This window comes from Pan troglodytes, chromosome 1, assembly GCF_028858775.2.
Source record: "Pan troglodytes isolate AG18354 chromosome 1, NHGRI_mPanTro3-v2.0_pri, whole genome shotgun sequence".
Taxonomy (NCBI): domain Eukaryota; kingdom Metazoa; phylum Chordata; class Mammalia; order Primates; family Hominidae; genus Pan; species Pan troglodytes.
In genome coordinates, this window is record NC_072398.2 from 169,743,563 (window position 1) to 169,767,723 (window position 24,161).

The window sequence follows — 24,161 nt, forward strand, 5'->3', positions numbered from 1 at the left end:
CATTTTAAATTAGCAGAAAGTAACATCTCACCAGTAGTAGACAGAAATAAATTATTCAAAACTGTATACAAACACTGAAGTCATAATGAACAAAGTCATGCTGTAAGAAACCTCACTGTGAAAAGCGGGTACTTGCACAGTAATTGGGAGTGAAACAAAATACAAATTTTCACATAAAAAAATCTTACCCATTGCTTTTCATAAATCACTCAAAACTCCCCATTGTAGCACTCTCAAGGCACAAACTCTTTATTTCCATAAAGAGAGAGAGTATAGAACAACATTAAAAGTCCCAAGACTCTTAGAGAAGAAATTCATGCAGAACATCAAATGTTACTCAACATTTTCAAGTAACCATAATATGTCAAACAGACCACATGATGCAAGTACATTTAAATATAAGTTTCTATTTCTGTTTTAAAATAAAAAAGATCAGAAATCTGAATCTGGAAAAGCAAAATCTCTTGCAGGTTTAGAAAGCATATACAAAACCTGGCAAAAGAAAACACTATTCACTGCCACCATCTGCTTTCTGGCACACTGAGGAAACTTTTACTAACAGCAACATTTTCTTACATTAGAAAATCCACTAATTAGTTTTGTTGTAATAAGAAAAATAACCTTTGCATGGAAGGCAGATCGCCAGCTTGCTTTTTTTGTTGTTGTTGGCTGTACCTTACATTAGGCCTGTAACATTTCCACGTAAAGTTAACCTCTTACTGAGTTCTCTTCTCCTAGAGTACTTTATTATTCCTGTTTAGTCTAAAGTAAGTACAGATGCACTTTGACTTATGATGGGGGTTGCATCCTGATAAATCCATTGGAAGTTGAAAGTATCATCAGTTGAAAATGCATTTGATACACCTAAACTATCAAACATTACAGCTTAGGCTAGTCTACCTTAAATGTGCTCAGAACACTTAACGTTATCCTGCAGTTGGGCAAAATCATCTAACACACAGCCTCTTTTATATTAAAGTGTTAAATATCTCATGTAATTTATTGAATACTGTACTGAAAGTGAAAACCAGTATTGTATGGGTAATCAAAGTCCCATTTTTATGGAATGTGGATTCTTAAGTTGAACCATGCTAAGTTAGAGACCATCTGTATTCATAAATGTGAGTGCAACAGAGGGGAAAAGCTTGAAGGTATTTGGCTTAACAACCCCTCAAAATGGACATCAAGTTCAGAATCAGGAAACCTGGGATTCAGAATCAACTGTTAGAAGCTGGGTTAGCTTGGGTCTTATGTACCTCATCTTTAAGGCCACTAAATTAAATGGGCTCCAGATTTCCCCTAAAATTGCTAAATTATTTGACTGTAAGTCATTTTTTCCTAAGAATTGTAGGTCCTAAGAAACAAATGACTTCAAAAGAGCAAATGGAGCTTCAGACATCACTGATAAATACTAAGTAACTTTAGAAATTGTGTCATAGATATACTGATTACAATATTACAAATCATTCAGCAACCAAGGAAATGGAAACTCTATGAAAATTTCTTGGCCGGGCGCGGGGGCTCACGCCTGTAATCCCAGCACTTTGGGAGGCCGAGGTGGGCAGATCACGAGGTCAGGAGATCGAGACCATCCTGGCTAACACGGTGAAACCCCGTCTCTACTAAAAACACAAAAAATTTGCCAGGCCTGGTGGTGGGCGCCTGTAGTCCCAGTTACTCCGGAGGTTGAGGCAGGAGAATGGCATGATCCCGGGAGGCGGAGCTTGCAGTGAGCCGAGATCAGGCCACTGCACTCCAGGCTGGGCAACAGAGCGAGACTCCGTCTCAAAAAAAAATAGTAATTTCTTGATAATATACTCTACTCATTTACTCAGCATATCATTCCACAAATAAAACTACAAATATTTATTGAGCATGTACTATGTGCCAAGCACTACTGTGAGTGCTAGAGATGAAGTCGTGAACAAAAAAGGCTCACCAAGCTCTGTCCTCACCCAGTCTATATCACAGGAAGCTTGTCACCTCGTGAGCTGACATTCATCCGCTGATGAATTCATTCGCCAACTGCAAATCGCTACACTGTGCAGAACAGAACAGTGACATAGTCTCTGGTGCCTGCTCACTGCTCGAAAAGTCTGCATGAACGTTCCTTAAGAAGACAAAACAAATGGGTACAAATACTATTTTCTGAAAAAGTGCATGGAAAATAGGTGTCACGTCCTTCAGAACAAAACAGGACACTGAGGCAGTAACTGTGACAGTTTGGACACAGCTTCTCTGTGAAAGACGTCTGCAACCTAAATTCCTCAAAGAGGCCCTGTGCCTTGAGTGAACACATTCACTAGTTCAAAACTCATCTCTTCCATTCCCTTGATTTTTTTTCCATAGGCTTGAACTTAGCTAAATTTAAAAACAAAGCTGCAACACAAGATGAGCTATTGCAATCTCAAAAGTCCCTCAGCCTAAGGAATGAGTGACAGGCTACTGCAAGTTTAATTACCCCACTGGGATTGCAAAAACAAACCCATTCTACTCTTCTCAACTGCACAGCAACAATGGGTTTATTAACCCTCAACTGTCATTTAAAAACATTAATTAAAATTGTAACACTTTATCCAATGCTTTCTACCAAATATTTGAAAAGATTTCGGTTAAACTGTCCCAAAAATTGGCTTTGCTTCTACCTTGTTTACGCCAACAACCTCCTTAGGCACAGGAGGTAATTACACTCTTTCCCAATCTCTGTTAGTCACATGTATACAGCACAGATCTCCGTCTTAAATTTAGGATTCCATCCTTCTATTCTAACCAGTGTAGAAGATAACGTCAGAATCCTTTCCCTTCCTCTTGGCAGAACTCATCATTCCTTCCTCTGGCTCCCTACACCCTGGTTACTGAGAATGGGACTCAGATCCTAATTCATTTCTCTGTGTATATAACTCCCACATGCCTTCCCAACAAGTTATAAGCCCTTGAGGGCACACAGCTCGTACTTGCCTAAATGAAGTGCTTGCACATAGTAAATGTTCAATAAGTGAGCCTTGAATGGAAGAAAAGAGAGGGGAAGGGCCAGTCCGGGCAAGATTTTAAAGGAAGAGTAGAAATCTATCTCAGAGATGGCTTATAGACTTTTCTATCTCCTAGCAGAAACAAAGTCCAGTTAGAAAAAAGTATACATTTTTCAATTAAGGCTAAAATTCCTAAACTGGCTACACATTAGGGAGCAAATTTCTTCTCTTTATCAGGGATGGGCAAAATATGTCATCTATGGTCATAATAATCCTAATTGACAATGTAATATTTGAAATATAAACCAACAAAAATTAAAATGTAAAGAAGTGGATAGACAATTTTGACAATTCTTTGCAAATTTTGTAGGAACCAAAGTCTTTAAAAACATTTCCTGGCCAGGCATGGTGGCTTATGCCTGTAATCCCAGCACTTTGGGAGGCCAAGGCAGGTGGATAGCTTGAGCTCAGGAGTTCGAGACCAGCCTGGGCAATGTGGCAAAACCCCGTCTCTACAAAAAAATTAGCTGGGTGTGGTGATGTGTGGCTGTAATCCCAGCTACTTAGAAGGCTGAGGTGGGAAGATCACTTCAGCTCAGGAGTCGAGACTGCAGTGAGCCATGATCATGTCACCCCACTCCAGCCTGGGTGGCAAAGTGAGACCCTGTTTCAAAAAAATTTAAAAAAAAAACCACATTTCCTATTATCTGTAGTAGGAATCCATTAGTTTATAGTCAAGTTCTATTTAATGTGAATCCTGTTAGGTCCTTACTATAGAATATTTCTATAGTATGTGACTCTGGGCTTCTGCAGCAATGGTTTCATAATTGCTGAAGACCCCTTAATATACATCAGACAGCAAAGAACACTTCAGTACACATATGAGGAAGTAAAACAACCATGTTGGGACTAGTGTGTCTACAGGTCTGCTGTTAATGAGAAGAGAAGAGCAACAAAAACAAAGACATCAGAAGTTACATCTATAGATGACTGCAAATACAATATGAAAAAGTCCTTTTGGTTTTCATTGTAGCACGCATTTAAAAAGATGGGTCTAGAAACTGTGTTGAAAATGTCAGGCTGGCAACAAACTCCAACATGTAGCCTGTTTCCACACCCTATCTCACTCAACTGAATTGCTTTTATCTTTGGCATGATGTATACACAATCACAGATAAAATTAAATTCTTTTAAAAATCTGACCTGCAGTTGAGAATGCTGCTTCCAAAATTAGCCAAAAGTTATGAAAATGGCTTATTTTTATGTATCTACATTTTATTAGATGCTATTTATTAACATACTACAGGTATATTCAGAATATCAATAAAGTGATGTGGAATTGTGCAGATAATAAAATAATACACACTTTCAAGGCACATAGTATACATGATAAAAGATGATGAACTAATAATAAAGATTAAGGGTCCAGGATTACATCCCTGTAATCCCAGCAGTTTAGGAGGCCAAGATGAGAGCATCGTTTAAGACCAGCCTGGGAAACTTAGCAAAACCCTGTCTCAGGAAAAAAAAGAAGAAAAAAAGAAAAAAAAAAAAAAACCAGCTAAGCATGTAGTCCTAGTTACTCAGGAGGCTGAGATGAGAGGATCACCTAAGTCCAGGAGTTTGAGGCTATGCTGAGCTATGATTGTGTGCCACTGCACTCCAGTTCTGGCAACAGAGTGAGACCCTGGTTTGAAAAATAAATAATAAATAAACAAAGATGAAGGAAACAATATTCAAATAACATGAGAAGGGAAAAAGCTTCACTTACGAACTCAGTAGAGCTGGGTGTGGTGGCTCATGCCTATAATCCCAGCACTTTGGGAGGCCAAAGTAGGCAGATCATGAGGTCAGGAGTTCGAGACCATCCTGGCTAACATGGTGAAACCCCGTCTCTACTAAAAAAATATAAAAATTAGCTGGACATGGTGATGTGTGCCTGTAATCCCAGCTACTCGGGAGCCTGAGTCAGGAGAATTGCTTGAATCCAGGAGGCAGAGGTTGCAATGAGCTAAGATCATGCCACTGCACTCCAGCCTGGGTGACAGAGGGAGACTCTGTCTCAAAAAAAAAAAAAAAAAAAAATGCAGTAAAAAATATAAAAAACAAAATCATGACTGGAGACAATTCTCTACCTCTGCACAAACATGCTTATCCTGCTACAGAGGACTAGTTAACTGAGCTGAGACAGCACAGACACACTTCTCTTACATTCCCACAACCTATTCTTGCCTCAATTCTCTGGGTACCTGAGGTAAAACGCAGCTAAGGATATTGGGTTTTCCTCTGGCTGAATAGAGGAACCGATCTTGAAAAACATAAATAAAAGAAACTAATTATTTGCGAATTTGCTAAAATAGATGGACTGTAAAACAACAAAACAAAACAAAACAAAAAACCCAACTGGTAGTCCTTTAATTATAACACTTAAATGCAGCTCTAAGTTGAAAGGTTTTAATTTATTTACCAAATTTATGAAAATGGTACATCTTTCTCTCAAACCTTGAAGTTCTCGTCCCAGGCTGGCACAAGCACACACACATGCAGTGCCATGTGTATGGCACTGTGAGTGAGTCTTTTTGGGCCCTTACAACAGAGGGTCCTAAATAAATGATACAAGGATCATTTACTGGATCCTTGTATTTTGCTAACTACAGACCTGTGTAAACCATATTCTTGCAATCAAAACATGAAAGTATACAACATACAAGCACACAAACCATGACTGTTAACTTTCCTCTTTCTGTATTTCCCTTTTGACCAAAACATAACAAATAGCAGTATAAAGGTAGAATCTGGGCTCAGAAAATTCTCACTTTCTGGTTTAAAATGAACAACACTTAGGGACTAAACCAAGCTCGTCCAACCCACGGCCCAGGGGCCACATGCAGCCCAGGACAGCTTTGAATACGGCCCAACACAAATTCGTAAACTTTCTTACAACATTATGAGATTTTTTTTTTTTTTTTTTTTTTTTAGATGGAGTCTCACTTTCTCACCCAGGCTGGAGTGCAGAGGTGCGATCTTGGCTCACTGCAACCTCTGTCTCCTCGGTTCAAGCGATTCTCCTGCCTCAGCCTCCTGAGTAGCTGGGATTACAGGCACGCACCACCACACCCAGATAATTTTTTTTGTATTTTTAGTAGAGATGGGGTTTCACCATGTTGGCCAGGCTGGTCTTGAACTCCTGACCTCACCTCAAATGATCCACCCGCCTTGGCCTCCCAAAGTGCTGGGATTACAGGCGTGAGCCACCATGCCTGGCCAACATGCTAAGACTTTTTTGCGATTTTTGTTTTAAGCTCATCAGCTATCGTTAATGTTAGTGTACTTTATGTCTGACCCAAGGCAATTCTTCTTCTTCCAATGTGGTCGAGGGAAGCCAAAAGATGGGACATGCCTGGACTAAACGATATGCTAGGTATTTACAGAGCTAGAAATACTTCCTAGTGAGCTTACATTTGGTCTACCCGAGGGCAGCCTAGCAGCGGCCACATTAGTTGACATGGGAAGCTTGAGCCCCAAATTAAAAATCAACAAGCACAAGATCTGTATTATACAACAAAGTACCGAAGTTTTCATTTCTGTGATATATAAATTGTATGATAGTAAGAATCCTATGATCCCGTGTGAGGTGCCAAGAAAAAAGAGGTATCTTTTCTACTTAGTTTCACAACTGCCAGTCAGGTGCCAAGGTGACTTGAAGACCAAAACTTCCCACCAAAACCAAACCCTAGCTCTATTTCCACTATGGAACACAATAAAAATCTACTCGTAAAAGATTTTGAGTCTCCCACAAAGTAACATACTTTTAATGTGACCACATTTCAAACAGTTTACCCATCACAATAAGATCTGAAATACATATGGCATGTCTCCTTAGTCTGTTTCCCTTATTACACATGTGGTTTCCTCTTTCTAAATTCGGACTTATGCCCCATTTTAGAAGGTCAGGAGAAAGTAACGCATAATGTAAAAGTATTTCAAGCAAATCATATGATATCTGTACTTGATAATTTCTCATGGTTTTACACCAAGAGAATCACTGCATATTGAAGATTACACATTTTTTAAAAGCTAGAACACTGAGCCTTCCTTTCAGACAATTCAAACAAGGAGCGTATTGCTGACACAGCAACACTGTGGTCTCAGACTGTGGGAAATGTCAAATTTATGGTCCTGGGGGTGATTGGTGGATGGTTTTGTGGTGTGTATGGTGTTTTGTTTTGTTTTGTGTGTGCTTTTTCTTTTCTCTTTTGAGCCTCTGACAGAAACAGAGCTCTACAAACTTTCTGGCGACCTCCCAGGAAAACAGAAGGAAGCTGTATCCTGTACTTCCCCTGGGATCTAATGAAATATACAGCCTCTGGGCTTCTTTCAATTTGGACTTTCAGATCGCTAAGCCAGTGAAAAGGGGATCCTAGCTGTCACAAACGTCACATGGTCAGGGTCACCTGCTGCTCGGGGGTTCTCATGCCAGTTGTTGACATAATAAGCCCCCCTTACACTTTAATTACAATTCACAGTGTGCAATCTATGCAATCTGCTTTAAGGCAGACTGTCTTTTAAATCAACACTAAAATTCTACTACTAATATGGCAATGCAATGTAGCAGAGGAAGGGTGTGTCCACATGACTAACTATATGCAGATATCTGCCGTTTGGGAGACAGTGGGTAGCATTTGCCAAAATATAAAATGGTGTTGCTGACCCCAATTCTGGGAGATGGTACTTGAATCTTACTGTGCTCTGAGACTTCTTTCCATAGGCCACAAAAAGGTAATACAATATACTTCATGTGTAGCATTTTACATTTGTATAACTACTATTTTTTTTCACATGGCTCCATAACTGTTCTATGTACTAATCTTGCCTATCCAACAGAAGGAGTGTTGAAGAACAGTGAATTTCTACTTCCCTATTTCTTCCCCTTTAAACCTAGGGCAGTGCCAGTGATGTTTAACACATGCTTCTAGAGTTGTGTCAATGCTCTATCATTTACTGGATCCTTGTATTTTGCTAACTACAGACCTGTGTAAGCTATATTTTTGCAATCAAAACATGAAAGGTCATTTTTAAACAGAGCCCATTTAAAATGATATGACAATGCAGGGAGCTGTTTAAAAAGTGCTAACACATAATTATAGTCTACAGTTTTCTCCAAAAACAACAGTGGAAATTAGTTACAATTCTATTACAGACAACTGCTATAAACTTAGGTGGGCTAACCTCTGAATGAACTATCCCAGTACTCTGGGAATTGCAATCTCATTTTCAGTGCCACAAATGATGTAAGATGGAACACACAAAACAAACCCACACAAAGTACTTTTATGTTTATGAAGTCTTACTCAAACACCTTAGCTGAGCTAACCGGTATGCCTCACTGTAAAACACCACCACCACCAGTAACAACAAAATAAATAATCAAACAAAATAGAAGAAATCCAAATAGAAAAAAAAAGTTTTAAAAATAATAATGCCTATACTTGCTTTAATGAAGGATGTACCTGAATTACAAATGCCATCATGACAGATTAAATTAGCCAATAATTAGTCACTGCTTTATTTTTTTTTAGTGTCAAACAATGGTAGATACCAAGACAAGTAACAACAAAAGGCAAAAGAGTTTATTTTATTTAGACGTGGTCATTCTAACATAAGGAGAAGATGCATTTTCCTTTCAAAAATTGAGATCTCTTTGGGCAAACTTTCAGTCCTTTGGCTATTAGGGTTTGTCTTCATGAAGGCAGACATAAAGCAATTCTGTTCTCTTCCTTATTTGAACACTTTCAGTCTTCACCTGGCTCTCTGCCACCCCAGCTAAATCACTTGACCTCTGATTACATAACAGTCCCCATCTGTGAGCTCAGCCATCCTCAGGAGATAGGAGGGGCCATGAGAAGCTCAAGTTCACCATGAGCCACGCAGTAAGCCATGCTTTAGCCTCTGACCTGTGCTCCAATTTTGGTACAATGATTTCTGCCATGTTCTCCAACAGGTAAGCTCTACCTCAAGGACTAACTTCTGTACCTGTATTTGGTCAAGTGCCCTGGCTCATCTGCAACTGGAGATGTTGACTTACTTTTCCCTACCTGCCTCCCAAGAACAAAATTCTGGCATGGAAACCCAGGCTAGCACGTGGAGCCCTATGACCCACTGACAGACTTCTCTGACACTAACCTTCTGCCTGGATTACTGTCATCTGCTTATGTTCTCTATTTCTTGGTTCTGTCCAACTTTTGGGACATTGAACTGCCAGTTAGACTTCCATGTTGTATAACACTCCACTAAGCTTACCAGCCAGTGCCTATACTCAGAGCATTTGGAACATGGCTGGACTGAACTTCTTTATGGAACTTCAAAACTACCAATCCCAGAATATCAACCTTCACGTAATTTCAGATCCTGGCCCTTTACACATCTCGTCCCAAGATATAAACTCTATCTGCCAATTCCCTTTTTTTCCCTTGGTAGGTAGGAAACAAAACATCTCTAAAACTCTGTAAAGAGTAGGAATACAAAATAGAATAGAAGTTACCTTATCCAGTACTGTTAGGGCCAGTTGTTGATTGGTTAATTTGAAAAAATGGATGAAGAAGATACTCATTAATGAGACATATGCACCTTAAACATTTTAACTTTGAGCATGTATATGTACATTCTTTGGCCAATCTTTTTATGCAGAGACAAAAATTTAAATTTAATAATGTCTGTTAATAATTGGAGCTCCACAGCATCTTTCTTATATAATGCATATCTATAATGCAACATAAAAGATTTCCAGTTCCATTTACTTTAAGTAGTGGGAGAATTTAAATATATTTCTAAAATAATCTAACAAAACTCTTATTTTTACAACCTTCTCTCATCTTCTGTAGTTATGTCACTCACATGTAATCTGACAGAAATTTTTGTAGCTTGCCTTTACTGATTCTTTCCAAGGCACTGGGTTAGTTTCATAGAAATAAAACTTTTCCATTTTGAACTTGCATGCCATTGGTTCACATAAATTTAATTAAATTACACAATGGTGATACAAATAAGACTAGTATAAACAGGTCCGGAATAACACAACTGACGTGGTAAGCACACAACTGGTAAAAACAATAGTGCTAGGATGTGGTAGTAGGTAACTGTTGGCCATGAAAATTCAACATGCCAAAGGAATCAGTATATTACAAAGAAAATAAAAAGTCTTAGTTAATCTTGCAAGCTGGTTAATACAGAGTTTCCACTATGAGGGTCTATCCAAAGAAAATATAATCCAAATATACATTGAATGGATATTGTAAGTAGGAACTGATGTTTGATGCATAATGCTTGATGCTGCGATACAATGTTGAAAAAGACATCTTTCCCAGCATTCTGGTATAGCTCTAATTTCTAATATCAAAAAGTAATTAGAAATAATTATAAGAAACTCCTCATTGGAGTTACTGTATTTTAAATGGTAACTGAATTGATACCTCTATCTACCTGCTGTAGGAGGCTTAATATTCAAGTTGATCTAAATATATTTAAAGAACATGAAAAATAGTCAGCTTACCTCCTAATACAGTATTTTCAAATTCTGAACTCTATTTATATTTTTGTTATTTTGTATCGTTACTTCTGTTTTCATTTAAATACATGATTGCTGAAGCAGTTTTTAAAATTAGAGGCACTGTGTTAATACAAAAAATCAACTGCCATTTTAACATCACGTAGTCTGACAACTGAAAACAATCACATAACAGTCATAATTTTTCAGTATTTTATGATTTTTCAGGTTATGTAACTATCAGTTTTCACGTGATTGTACTTAAGATCAATCTTTTAGCAATAAGAAGCCTTAATCTCAACCTTCTGCTTTTTATCAGTTTACTTATTATCAGCTTCAAAATAAATGTATGACATAATTGTGTTACATATATGACAATAATGATGGTCACAGTAACAGCTAGCATTTATTGAATGTCTAGCAATAAAAATAAAGTGATTTATATATACATAACTTTCCCAGCAACTTTTGCAAAGTAAACATTACCATCTTCATTTCAGGGTGAGGAAACAGACAGCACTAAGAGAAAAAGCTGGAACTCAAAACCAAATTAACTCCAAACTTAAGTTTTCCCACTTCGACAAGGTGTGTGTATGTACGTAGTAAAGAGATCACGGAGTTCCCTTTCCAGTGAAATTTTTATTTGTACGGAAGCATGTGTATGTAGGCATATGCGCACACAAACACACACATACACTTTAGTTAAATCAATTTCATATGCAAAAGAAAAGTGAGCCAGGGCTAAGTTATTAAAAGAAGCCTTTGAAGCAGAGAGTGATGATGTGTGAAAGACATACAACAAAAGTTTATTTAAACAAAGAACAAGCACAGAGGGATGGGACAAAAGTGAAAATAAGAGAAATGAAGGCTCTCCATCTTTTTTCTGTGTCTATGGATTTCTCATACATAGAAAAACAAAACAGTGAGAAAGAGATGTATGCAGTTTATGGAATATCCAAAAGTAAAATTAGTTTCAGCTAGGGCCCAGATGAACTCAACTCCACATTGATTTTTCAACAAAGTTTTTCTATGTGAAACACAATCATGTTATCCTGTAGTAAAGTCCTTGATATTAAACATAATTTCTTACTTCTAAGAAAAAACTCGAGCTATGATTTTAATAAATATTTTTATAGTATCTTTTTCAACGTCATGCTATGAAAGCAAAATTTTCAAGTAGGCTTCAGAAAAGAGATAGAGCCTTTTTACTTTCATTCATCATGCTCTGTAGAACATTTCAATATCCAGTGTACATTTCAACAGGCACTAAATTGGCCCATAATTTTCTTACAATTCAAATTTTTGTCTGGTCATCTTAATTAAAAGTGAAAAATTTGGCCAATCATACAGAAATTATATTCATGACACATACCATGTAGATCATATGGAAGTGGCATGGTACTTGTAAAAATAAACATTCCTCTTTTAGCAAAACAAAGAGCAACATTTACATTGCTCTTGGGGAGCAGAACAAAAAGAGAGGCCAAAAAGTTGCAATGGAGAAAGGTCTTCCAATCTAAAGTGAAAACTAATTTTGTCTGCTTGCATTTAAGTAGACATTATAAAAGTCTTACAGAGACGCCATGCTTACAGAAGGCATTATTGCCTTTGAATATAAATGAAAGCACATTTCTAGCACTTATATTATTACAAATATTGAAAATGGCCTCCAGAAGCTTTTAGCAATGTATGCTTTGTCTTGTTTCCAAAGAAGCAATCCAATTAAAATGATCATTTTCAGCAAAGAGGACTAGGACAATGAACCGTACCTTGCACCCAGCATCTCAGAAATACTTAGGGGAAAAATTTATGGAAAATAGATTTGAAACTTCCATATGTTTTCTGTGCACTTTTACTAACCAAGCATAATTTACCAATATTTTCCTAGAAAAGGAACTGCATGTGTTTTTCTGCCTCTTGCAGTAAGTATCCATCCATGATTATTCCAACCCATACCATGTTTGCTTCCTTGAATTCACTATGTCACAGTGTATCTTGTGTACTCAAACTGTCAGCAGGAACATGGTAACGAATATTATTCTTTTTTTCTTTTTTTTGAGATCAAGTCTCACTCTGTTGCCTAGGCTGGAATGCTGTGGCATGATCTCGGCTCACTGCAACCTCCGCCTCCCGGGTTCAAGCAATTCTTGTGCCTCAGCCTCCTGAGTAGCTGGGACTACAGGCGACTGCCACCGCGCCCAGCTAATTTTTGTATTTTTAGTAGAGATGGGGTTTCACCAGAGTTTGAGGCCAGGCTAGTGTCAAACTCCTGACCTCAGGTGATCCACCCGCCTCGGCCTCCGAAAGTGCTGGGATCCACCTGCCTTGGCCTCCGAAAGTGCTTGGATTATAGGCGTGAGCCACCGCATCTGGCCATTATTCATTTTTGATACATTCCTTCCACCTCCCCCATCTAATAGCAAATACCCATGTTAAGCATAAAGAAGACACTTAAAAAACGTGTTGGCTGAATTATTTTTCTTACAGTAAGATTATTTCATTGTTTGTCCTAACTATAACATCTGGTTAGTAAAGTTTTTGATTTGTAGAAATTATTTCCTTCTGAAAAAAATCGATGTTTACCATGTTGTTGTGGTCTAAATTTTTTCAATTCCATAAACTTAATTCTTGTGACCATTTTTTCAATCAGTAAGTATGTAAGCACCTTTTATAAATTGTTTTAAAATAGTTTACACTACACTTGATACTGATGAAATTATAAAATAAAAATGTATTGTTTTATGTCTTTCAGGATGTATGTCATAAAAGTTGGATGCCTTCCTTTTAAGACATTTGAATGGATCACCAAATAATTACCTACTTTTCTCTCACAACTCAGATAAATAATTAAAAGGAGATATACACAGATTGGTTCCATACTTAAGAGTGAGAATCAATTAAAACAAAATTGTATGCATGTTCTTCTAATAATATATCCCTACAGGGACCATGAGATGCTACCTTTACATTTGTAAAATTACTGAGGTCAGATCAGAGCCTTAATGCTATTTCTCCATGAGCATTCAGAAGTGGTTGTGCATAGGCGTTATGTGGAATTGGGGCTGGGGAAGATTTAATTGCCCATTTTTTAGTTATTAATATCTTCATAATTAAGTGCCTTAAAAGTTTCTTATAATGCCCGAGAAACCAGAAATGGTCACTGAATATTTATTGAGCATGCCTAGAGTGGAAGTTTCTTATTTAAGTTGGTATTTAAGTTGGGACTGCAGTAAGGGGCATCTTTCACAAAGAAACGTTTTGGGATTACCTTTAAATAACATTTAAATCCCCTTCATTAATTGTCTCAGAGCTCTCCGGTGCAACTTAACAATAGGAAGCAGCTGTGCTCCAAACAAAAGAACACAGAGCTTTGGGAAGATGCCACCATTTGAGAAATCACACATCATAAGGAAAGGTTGTTACTTCTAATTTAGTTCTGTGGACCAATTCAAGTTTGGGGGTTCCAGAAAGCCTGAAACCCTACCTCTCAGGGCTGTGTTTTAATATTAGGGAACTGTCTAATTTGTGCTTCAAGAAGTTCTGTGCATTTTTACGAAATCCATCTCACCGAAGCCTTTTAGTTAAAAGGCTTGCATAATTGTGCACACAGATAAAAACTGCACTCATGATATTACATATTTTACTGCATTCTCCCTTGAATCTATCTGCCCATTATTATGGTTAATTATGCAGAGGTTTGGTTCTCTAGCTGGAGGGACAGCTAGTTGAGGGTGAGCTAGTTGAGGACCTTTATTTTTTTCCCTGCACCTAGTTCAGTAGCTGACATAGAAGGGCTTGGTAAATGCTGGCTCAATTAGATTTTTCAGAACTTTCTCAGACTAATGTTTGCTTATCACCGCACACATGTACAAGAACTACTTGAAACTCTTGAAAAGGAAATTTAGTCCTTTAAGGGTTCAGAAATAACAATGAAAGATAACATTCTCACCAAAAAACAAAAAAGCTCAAAACCAGGAAACACTTGATACAGGAGCTCATGAGAATACTTATTCTCTCATTTATTAAACTAAGAAAGTTCTCAGGATCATGTTGGCAGTAGACCATTTCTGGCCCTGAGATGAATGCCCTTTTTCCAAGTTAAAACCATGGCCCAGCTGTGAAATAATGATGGCTGCAAGGAACCCAATGGTGGCAGCAAACTCAACTCAAAGGCCCAATATTTGTAGGCACCAAACAGACAAGCCAGCAAAACAGGAGTGGTGACCAGATGTCAGCAACGGCCCGAGGGTATCCCTCTCACCTCCCCTCACACATAATGCTGCTTTCTTCCCCCACCCATTAAGTGTGGCATCAAGAGCAATTACAGCACACCCCCAATGGACCGTGCCAGGTGGGGAGCTGTAACACCTGTCACAAGGCCTGCATGACATTAACGAGGACCCAGAAAGTAGCTTTAATGAGCTGACCCTGCCACAGATAGAACCTAGTGTGGTGTGGTGTATGCTGTGACTGTTCCAAAGATACTGCTCCCTATACCAAGAACCGGACCAAACACATACATTCTGAAAGCCCAGTTCTTCAGAGTGCCACTGCATATCACGAAATGAAACATGAAAGTCTGTGAAGTACACGTTTCACTTGGTGTCAGCTTAATGTTTTGTCCATCTGGAAATCCTTATCAATGGCATTCAGGTGATGAACTTGAGTTGTGTCTTGACACTCTTTTTGTGATAGAGTTGTAACTTTGGGAGTTGCAAGCTCGTTTTAAGAGAAGATGCATTTCTACCCCATCTAGCTCTTCCCAGTGCCCAAAAGCCAAGTACATGGCAGATGGCTGGAAGAATGAATGCAAAAACAGATGATGTATGAAAATTACTTAATGCTTACAAAACTTATCATGAGACAAACGGTCAAAAAAGTAAAATGGTTAAGAGACTGTCAGAGCTCATTTTGGTTCACGGTCAACATTTACAGGTAAAAGGAATGACTTCAGGATTCTTGAGCATCCAAGACACTGGCCTGTAAAAAGTCATACAATGCTTAGTTAACTTAATAAAATCACTAATGTGCTAAGATACTAAGGCTACTAATAAAGAACTACAGACGAACCAGTGAGCCAATTTCACATCAGGAGCCCAGCAGGTGACGTCTAGGAGTAAGTACTCGGTACACGTTAACAATGATTATACTTCTGATTGCAATAATTAATAAGAGATATTAGCCTAGTGATTTACAATGTGTCCTCCATAAATCAGTCATCCCACCTTTGAAGGGGATATTATGGACAATGACGCAAAGATAGTTGCTTCCAGATTTTTTTTTAAGAGTTGGAAGGAATCTGAGACATTGTTTTAGTCTAATCCCTTCATTTTTCAGAAGAGGAAACTGATGCCCCCAAAAGATTAATATACTGTATCTGAAGTCATGCAGCGGTTCTGTTTCTCTTTCTGCCTAAAGAGAACCATAATACTTAGCTTCTATCAACCCACACTGTCATAGTAAATGATTATCAAGAGTCGCATTTTAAGTATACAGCATAAAGGTTAGTACAAATCAAAGATAACGTTACTTTTTCAAAATAATGTTGATAAACATATCTACTGTTAATTCCACTCCTAAAACAACAATCATTACTACAACTATATTTATGTCTTGGCGACTTTCCGAGAGATCCCGGAAATGTTAATACTTGTAAAGAAGTTCCAGTTCCTCTTTTTAAACAGCATTATTATTAGATCTTCACAACAGGATAACTATATTTAAATACTAAGTAGCTTATGATTCATATCTTCGAAATAAAATAGTTCACTTCCATATGCAAAGCTTGTCTTCAAACTGTGGACACATAAAGCAGCCACTAGAAAATAGTGGTTTTTAATTATGTGCCGGCTTTAGTTATTTTGATTCTTTGGGGTTCATATAGGGTTTATAGGACTTCCCTCAGTTTATGGGGTTCAGACAAGGCTCATAGTGAATTTCACCTGGAACTTTTCACATGGTTTGAGCATTAACGAGGGATTGAGTGGTTTATAGATCATCCAAAAGAATTTCTGTCTTGGACTCTTGCCGTGAGCTCTAAGTATTTAAATTCCAAATGAATTTATATCACAGAATGACTACAAGTTTTTAGTAACTGTTTCTATTTTCTTATTTTTGCTATTTTAAATGAAAACCATGAAGTAGATACACAGAGAGGAGAATGTGATAATCCAAAGTTTTAAAAAAAACATAAATAAAAACCTAAATGTCTTGATATCTATATATTTAACAGTTTACAAAGGACTTTCATATATTAACTTAGTGGATACTAACCACTGACCTTTGTAGAATATAATGAGATCAGTATTTATCCTAATATTATCTCACTCTTTACCTACGTAATTATGTTTTCTAACTGAAAGATTTATGAAAAATAATAATCAATTATTAATAGAATTTATTTTGTAAACAAAGTGTTAAAATCATTTTTATAACATTTTTTCCCCTGAAGAACAAAAGCTTGGACCATAATATATGGAAAACATTTTGTTGCCTATAGTTAGGACTTTGAACTTTGAAAATTTACTTTATATTTATGGAAATGTTTTCAGGGGATGTTATAATGAAGTTTTACTGTGTATACGATGTTTAAAGAGTTAACACAATGAATGAATACTTACAAAACAAAAACTATGCCCCTCAATTTAATTCTGCATACATAATTTACAAGATTTCAGGATGGTGTCATAGCTTTTAGTTAAGAAAAACCCATCTAAATTTTATAGGTTGAAAGTTAGCAAAAACCCAAGTATGTCCTCCTCATACTAATGCATGAAATGCCATTTCTGCTTATATTTTGAACACTCAAATTCATCCCAGCCATTTTTCTGTACATAATACATGTTTGAGTTGGACAAACCTAGCAAGAGGACATTTAGTTCCATTTATTTCAATCTACTGAAAGTACTTAATGAAGAAAAAATGTTTAAATCTCAAATATATCTCAGGGAACAGACCAGCAATTCATATTGCTCAGTCTACTTAATGGTTGACAATTTAAATCTAGACAGGTAGAAATAAAATTTTAGCATAATTCCCTGAAGTCTATTAGGTGTGTACGTAGAAAATGCATTTATGTGAAGTAAATTATTATGCCATTTAAAAGGAGGAGGATGATACTCTTTTGTTTGAGGAAAAATTCAAGATTTAGGCCTCTAGCCAGAACTCACAAATAATCTAGGGTTTTTAAATAATCAATAACCAATTATGAAAACACTGTCACATTATTTGAATCCTACTTAAAAGTAAATAATACTCTTCTGAGAATGTCTGACCCAAACCCAGGTGACCATAATGTACTAGATTATTTAAGTCCATCATTTGTAACTTATAACCATATAATTTAACTCACATATACATTCAAGGTATACAACAGCTAAACCCCTAGCCCTTGAGTTTCCCTACACACAGCCTCTCTCACCTATCCTGGCAGACCCAGGCCTCTGGCTGTGAAGAAAACCACAATGTGGGGAGGAAAGCCTACAAAAGAATGAAAACAGAAAGTGTCTAAGGCCTTGGCAGAAGGACACTAAATAAAATAGAGAGTGGTGACTCATTTTGGCAGTGAATCCACCTCAACCCCTTCAAAGCCTTTGGCAAGAGTCCTCAGAGGAGACCCCAGCCTTTTGCCAAGCCACAAAACACCACAATTATTATCGCAGCAGTCATCAACAAAACAGATTTTGTAAACTGACTTGTTGGCACATAGATTAAAGAAGCTATAAAAAGGAATAACAGCTGTTTGGGTTGCCCTATGCAGAAAGCTACTATATAGAAAGTAAATTTTATATTTCAATACATACTTGGGTAGACACCAGCATACACATACACCCCATGTACTAATTACACGTGTATGCTACGTAGAAAAGGGTAAAATGCTAAATATACCACCACATAAATTTAAAACACAAACAACTCTTTTAAAGTAAAATACTCACTTTGGAAGGACTAATAGAAAAAATTTCCTAAAGAAAAGATTTCTGCAGTTCACTAATTTAAAACACGGACTGTGTCTACAACAGCAAAATGAATAAAGTTTCTCTCAAAATACTAAAAAGTACTATGCTTTTTCATATAAGCAAGAATGGTGATGTGGGAATTTGCAAAAATATGCCTTATTCTACCTACGTAAACACTGCCTGATTGGCATTTTATACTATAAATCTAGAATTTTGTCATGCTTCAGGCAATTTGAAAAAATTCTACTTGCTTACATACTCATAACTTGTTACGAATAAGTAAAAATGACATATTTTAAAATGATTTAATTTTTGCCTCAGCTACAACAACGTTAGTCATCTGAATAAATCATCAATGAATATGTAATAGAAAAAAACAACAAAATTGACAAGTAATAATCAGTATTACACATTCTTAATCTGAAGATTTAAAATGCACTATGATTTACTGTAATGAGGTGTGGACTCTTGGTTTTCTAATTTAAAAAGAAAGGTTTTATTTGAGTTCCTTGTCACTAACTTACAGTACAATATGTAAGAATTGGCAAGAAAGACTTTTAATTAAACTATTTTACATTTGTAATATGTAACATTACAAATATACTCTGGAAATATGTAAGAAGGGATCTGCTACACACCTTGCATATCACACATTTGCCCTGCTAACCTCTAAATGCCTCCATAGCTTTATGTTGAAATTTCCAGAACTGAAGCATCTTAATGAACATTGATCTTCTACGCTGAAGGATACAGAGTTCAGATTTCAGCTCTGTCAATAACATTTGGTTTTACCTATTGAATGATTGGGCCTTGGTTGATAATTGCTTACTATGCGAGAAAAGACTAGAAATAAACATACGAGAAGCTTTGATGGCTACTAACATTGTTGCCTAAATGGCAGGAGAAAATCATTAAAAAATGGACTGCAAAGTCACATTTCTTGACTACCTCTTGTGATAGAGAATATACAAAATGTACACACCACCTAAGGGCTCCATGATTGAACAAATCCTAAAGCTATAGATTTTTCAAAACTCAAGCTATATAAACTATATCGCTCTATAGTATTATCCCTAGCTGATTCCACTACCAATTGAGATAAAAACAAAACACCAGTACCTTCATGACAACCAGCCTTTTTTAACAGCTACTTAAGCATTAAATAAAATGTTTTATCACCTAAAAACTATCTTTAGGAATGCAGGTCTCAATCAGAATATAAAACCTAGTCCATTGCTGATATTAAACAGAAGATCTATTTAAGGAATTCACTGACTAAACTAACTGCCTGGAGAAGTTAATTTATCTGTCTATTTTTTAAAGGATCACACAGAAAAATTTCAACAACTTGTGGAAACATATTCACTTTTAGGTCATTCTTCAAACTACCACAAATCCTGCCATTTTCAACTTAGTTTAGTACTGGTTATTTATATAATTAACCATATCACAGAGTACAAACTGCAGAGGGTTCAAATAAAATTCTTTTTTCCAGGCTTTGTTTTTTAAGTTCAAACTATCTTCCCTTATTACCATTTCCTCAGCTTCTTCTATCTACCTTGGAATCCAAGCACATTATGCAGCCAGCACAATGAACCAACATGCCAGCAGAAGTAGTATGCTCCACCTATCCAAGAATTTTAAAAGCATCCAAGCACACACACACTGTCTCCTGTGTAGCCTGGAGATCCCTATTGAGCTCATGCCAAGTGTCTGAAAAGTTGGACCCTGCATCCGGTATTTACACTAAGCTAAAATTCTAATCAGCACTAACAGCAGTATGTTTTAATTCACCCTTATGATTTTATTTCAATCTGCTAAGTACCACAACTGCCAGAAAGCAATTGCTATAAACTTAAGTAAACAAATGCAAAACTAAAATAAATCTTAAACCTGTTGTATATAAAGTTTGTGCCACTTCAGGCAAGCAGTACAAAAAGGCACAGCCCGAAGTCTTAGTTAACGCTCTTCGATCTCATTTAGAAAGCTCTTTGAAAGTATTGCCTTGTCTAGGCTTTTTCCCCTTTCTAAAGAATTATTTGGTGCGTATTAGATAAGGTAAAGAAAATGACCATGTTATTTTACAGTGGTTTTTCACCTCATGTATTCCCCTGAATAGTCTTCTGCCAAGCATGTGAAACAAGTAGTACGTGGTGACTACTTGAATCTCTGGATGACACTACAGCCACTCGTGCCAAGGAGATGGTGCCAAGTCTTGCATCTTCGGGTTTGTGGTTTTTTTCCTTCCTTTTTGGGTGGTAGTTGTGTGGGGGGAGGGGGTTGGCAGTGGGGGAATCTGACCAACAGATTCTGAGAAGTTGGTCACCATTTTGAACCTGTTCAGTGTGCTCAGACCTTGGCAGCCATCTTACAGCTTGGCAACCATTTTGAGAATTTGTTTGGCAAGCTCTCAGAATTCACTGACACTGTTTAAATAGAACGCTAGTTAAAAATAGTCCACATTAAACAATACAATGTGATATCAGGTAAAATAACCCCCAATAAATCTTGCCAACAAAACAATTTACAACATCCTCACTGAGGTAATGATATCCCAATTTCCTTAACTTAAATACATTGCACGAAAGCAGCTTAAAAATCTAATTCTTTAACCCTTTAACAGACAAGCTCTTAAGAAACAATGTCAGAGGGGCACCAGTTAGTAGGAAAGTGGAAGGTATAAGGAAAGAAAGATGGCCAAAAACACAGCCACGATTGACATCAACACATTCCCAAGCGCTTTCAAATTCAACATATAAAATAGAAGGGAGAGGTGCTGTCATCACATTCCATCAGGTATAATTCTAGAAAATGATCACAATATTTCAGACTGTCCCAGTTCATGTTTTATGAGCTCATGGAAACTCTCTTAAGGAGTCATGCAGCACAAAACTCTCCTTAGGTAAAGAAATTATAAACCAAAAACATGTAATCTTATGAACTGGACTAAAAAAAAAAAACAAACAAACCCCAAAAGACAAAATTTGCAGGTGCTGATTTTTCCAAAATCAAGAGTTACGTATACAGTTTTCTGACAAAGTGGTCATATTCAACTCCACTCTTTTCCCTTACGTTTCAACATTTCTAACTCAATAAAAAATAAGTTCTGTCCTTGAAAATATTTCTCGATGTCTACAAACCTGAAATACAAATGACAATTTTGCACTGGTGTGACTCTGGCATCATTACCAGACCTATATAGTTTTGTAGAAAATTGAATTAACCAAAATGACAGTGGGTGATAATTTTATACCATATGAAAAAAGAAAATGACAATCTAGTAATTTGAAAATATCTTTTGTCCATACTGAAATAAATAACACTTTCATGTATACTTCAGTATCTTCTCTTCAATATTATCAATATTTAATATCATATCAGTATGGGGGGAATATTTACGATTAAAAAAAGAACCCATTGTGGACGGTTTGTGGAAAAAAAAGTCTAAATGAGCTAGCCTGTGAACCTACTCTTATAGTTAAATCATAAATACGGTGATAAAGCCTAAAGAATTTTGAATCTTGTGATGTTAAAAGACAAAAATTTACAGTCATTAAATAATGTTCCTAGCCAATATTTGTTATTTGAATTTTAATGCTTTTGGGGGCATGATGGATACCTGACTTGTATTCTAGTTTCAATGGTGATATAACTTACAATGGCACTGAAAAAGAAGGCTAAAGCCATCCATTAATAACAATGTTTACACTATTGCAGTGCTTTTTACACTTGAAAGCTGAATTTTAAAATTTCTATTGAAATTCAACAAAGAAAACATTTTACTTCACTTAATACTATACAGAGTGAAACAATTAGTTAAACCATGATCGAAATTAGAACATCACATAGAAAGACATTATGCTGAAATGGATCCATCTGAAGTCTTTATACTATTAGATGTCTCTTTATTGAATGACAGTATCTGCAGAGATATGACGTAAACCATGCTAGAATAGTTTGGAATGCATTGATAAATTGCTCTATCGATCTCGTTCTGCTTCACTTACCATAATTATAGCACAGTAATGAAAGACATGAATGATATATTTTCACTAGAGAGGAAACCCCAGAATTTGCCTGTTTCTTTACGAGATTATACCAAATCCTTTCAATTAATAAAGCATAGTTGATATATAACACTATCTGATGAAAAGACACCCAATTCCAGTGTTCCTTCTTAAATATTATTGTTCAAATATTTGACAATTATTTCGAATAATATATTAAGTGTTTAAAGACATAGCATTTGCTCCTCTATAAGATGCTGTTTCAACACAATTTTATACAAACATTATTTCACTCAGAAAGCTATCTTTTGAAACTTTAAGCCACCTTACAAACACAATTTTATCACCTTATATTCATAGAACATGCTAGAAGTTACCCCAAAGTTTTTCAAGGATAATTCTAATAAGAGTTATTATGTTGAAGAAGAATACATATTAGAATGAAAGATAGATAAGCAACTAAAAATATTTTCAGAAGAGAAAATTAATGATTTAATTAATGTTATCTGATAGTCCCGATAACGAGATTTCATAGAAAAGACTCAAAATAAAAATAAACACTTTTTAACAGACATCACTTATAATAATTATTCATTATCCATAATTATTTGGTATCCATAAAAGTAATCATTTAGTTTCAAAGAAACCAAAATCTGCATTAAAACCACGCAAGCATTAGAGCTGTTGTTGTGCCACTTTATTCTTCGTGATATTGCCATTCTAGAGTACTACTAAGAAAAGACACCAGGTTTTCCCAAATGGATACATTTAAAATTAAAAGTGTCATTCCAAGTCATGCAAAAGGAACGTGAGAAATCCTGAACAGGATATAACTGAGTCTTAACAACTTACAGCAAGATTGGGATTGCTTTTATTTTAAAATATTCATTAATGAAAATATTTCATTTTATTTGCTTTTGCTGTGAAGAAGGAAAATAAATATTGTAAATTTTTCAAAGAAAAATCAATTTATGGAAAAGAAATTCCCCCAACAACTAAATGGTATAAAAATTGACCTATTCTTCCCTTCTCAAATTACAAAGGCTATCGTGGGAATAAAATGTAACCCAGGAGAGCTGTGACAGCTATCAAACTTTCCCTGACACATTATAATGTCTGAAGCCCAGACACCAAAGGTTTACATCAGAAAAACTCCAGCATGTAGGGAACAACTCAAAACCAACTATCGACCACACTATTGATTTTTAGTGGAGAAACCAAGAGGGAAAAGCACCAGAAAAGATAGAATTTCTTTTTTCTTTTCTCATCCTCAACTTAGTGCGCTGCCAAACTTAGGTCTTCTCAGGCTTGAGCCCTGTGAGCTTGCATTGCAGCTAGCCAGGATGTCTGTCTGAGATAATTCAAGCTGAAACCAAGCAGTGTACGGTGGAAGGCAATTCTCCATTGACTTGCAACATAACCTCAGAGACAAATGCAGTTTCTTGACAGAAGGGTACAGGAGACAAGGGAACAACTGCAAAACTAAAACATATAATTTTCTTTTCTGATGATGTCTGAAGATACCGCATATGACTCTGAAAGTTCACAAATTATGCTCGACTCAACAACTGCTAGGAAGCTAGGCCAATCATATTCGAAACCATTTAAATGTAGATTATGGACAAGGTGTTACAGATAGATTTATTTGGAAATTAAGGAGTAACCCACTTACTCCCAAATTCCA

At 36.4% G+C, this 24,161-nt stretch overlaps 1 protein-coding gene and 1 long non-coding RNA gene across 10 annotated transcripts in view; one reads left to right on the plus strand and one right to left on the minus strand.

Annotated features, from left to right (window-relative positions):
- NFIA (nuclear factor I A) overlaps positions 1-24,161 on the minus strand; it is a 386,822-nt gene that overhangs the window by 202,078 nt on the left and 160,583 nt on the right. The gene's annotated exons all lie outside the window — the stretch shown is intronic.
- Positions 8,864-13,391, plus strand: LOC134809081 (uncharacterized). The gene is made up of 4 exons (XR_010153728.1): positions 8,864-8,970; positions 11,013-11,097; positions 12,401-12,434; positions 13,265-13,391. It is a non-coding gene; the product is annotated as an uncharacterized LOC134809081 (long non-coding RNA).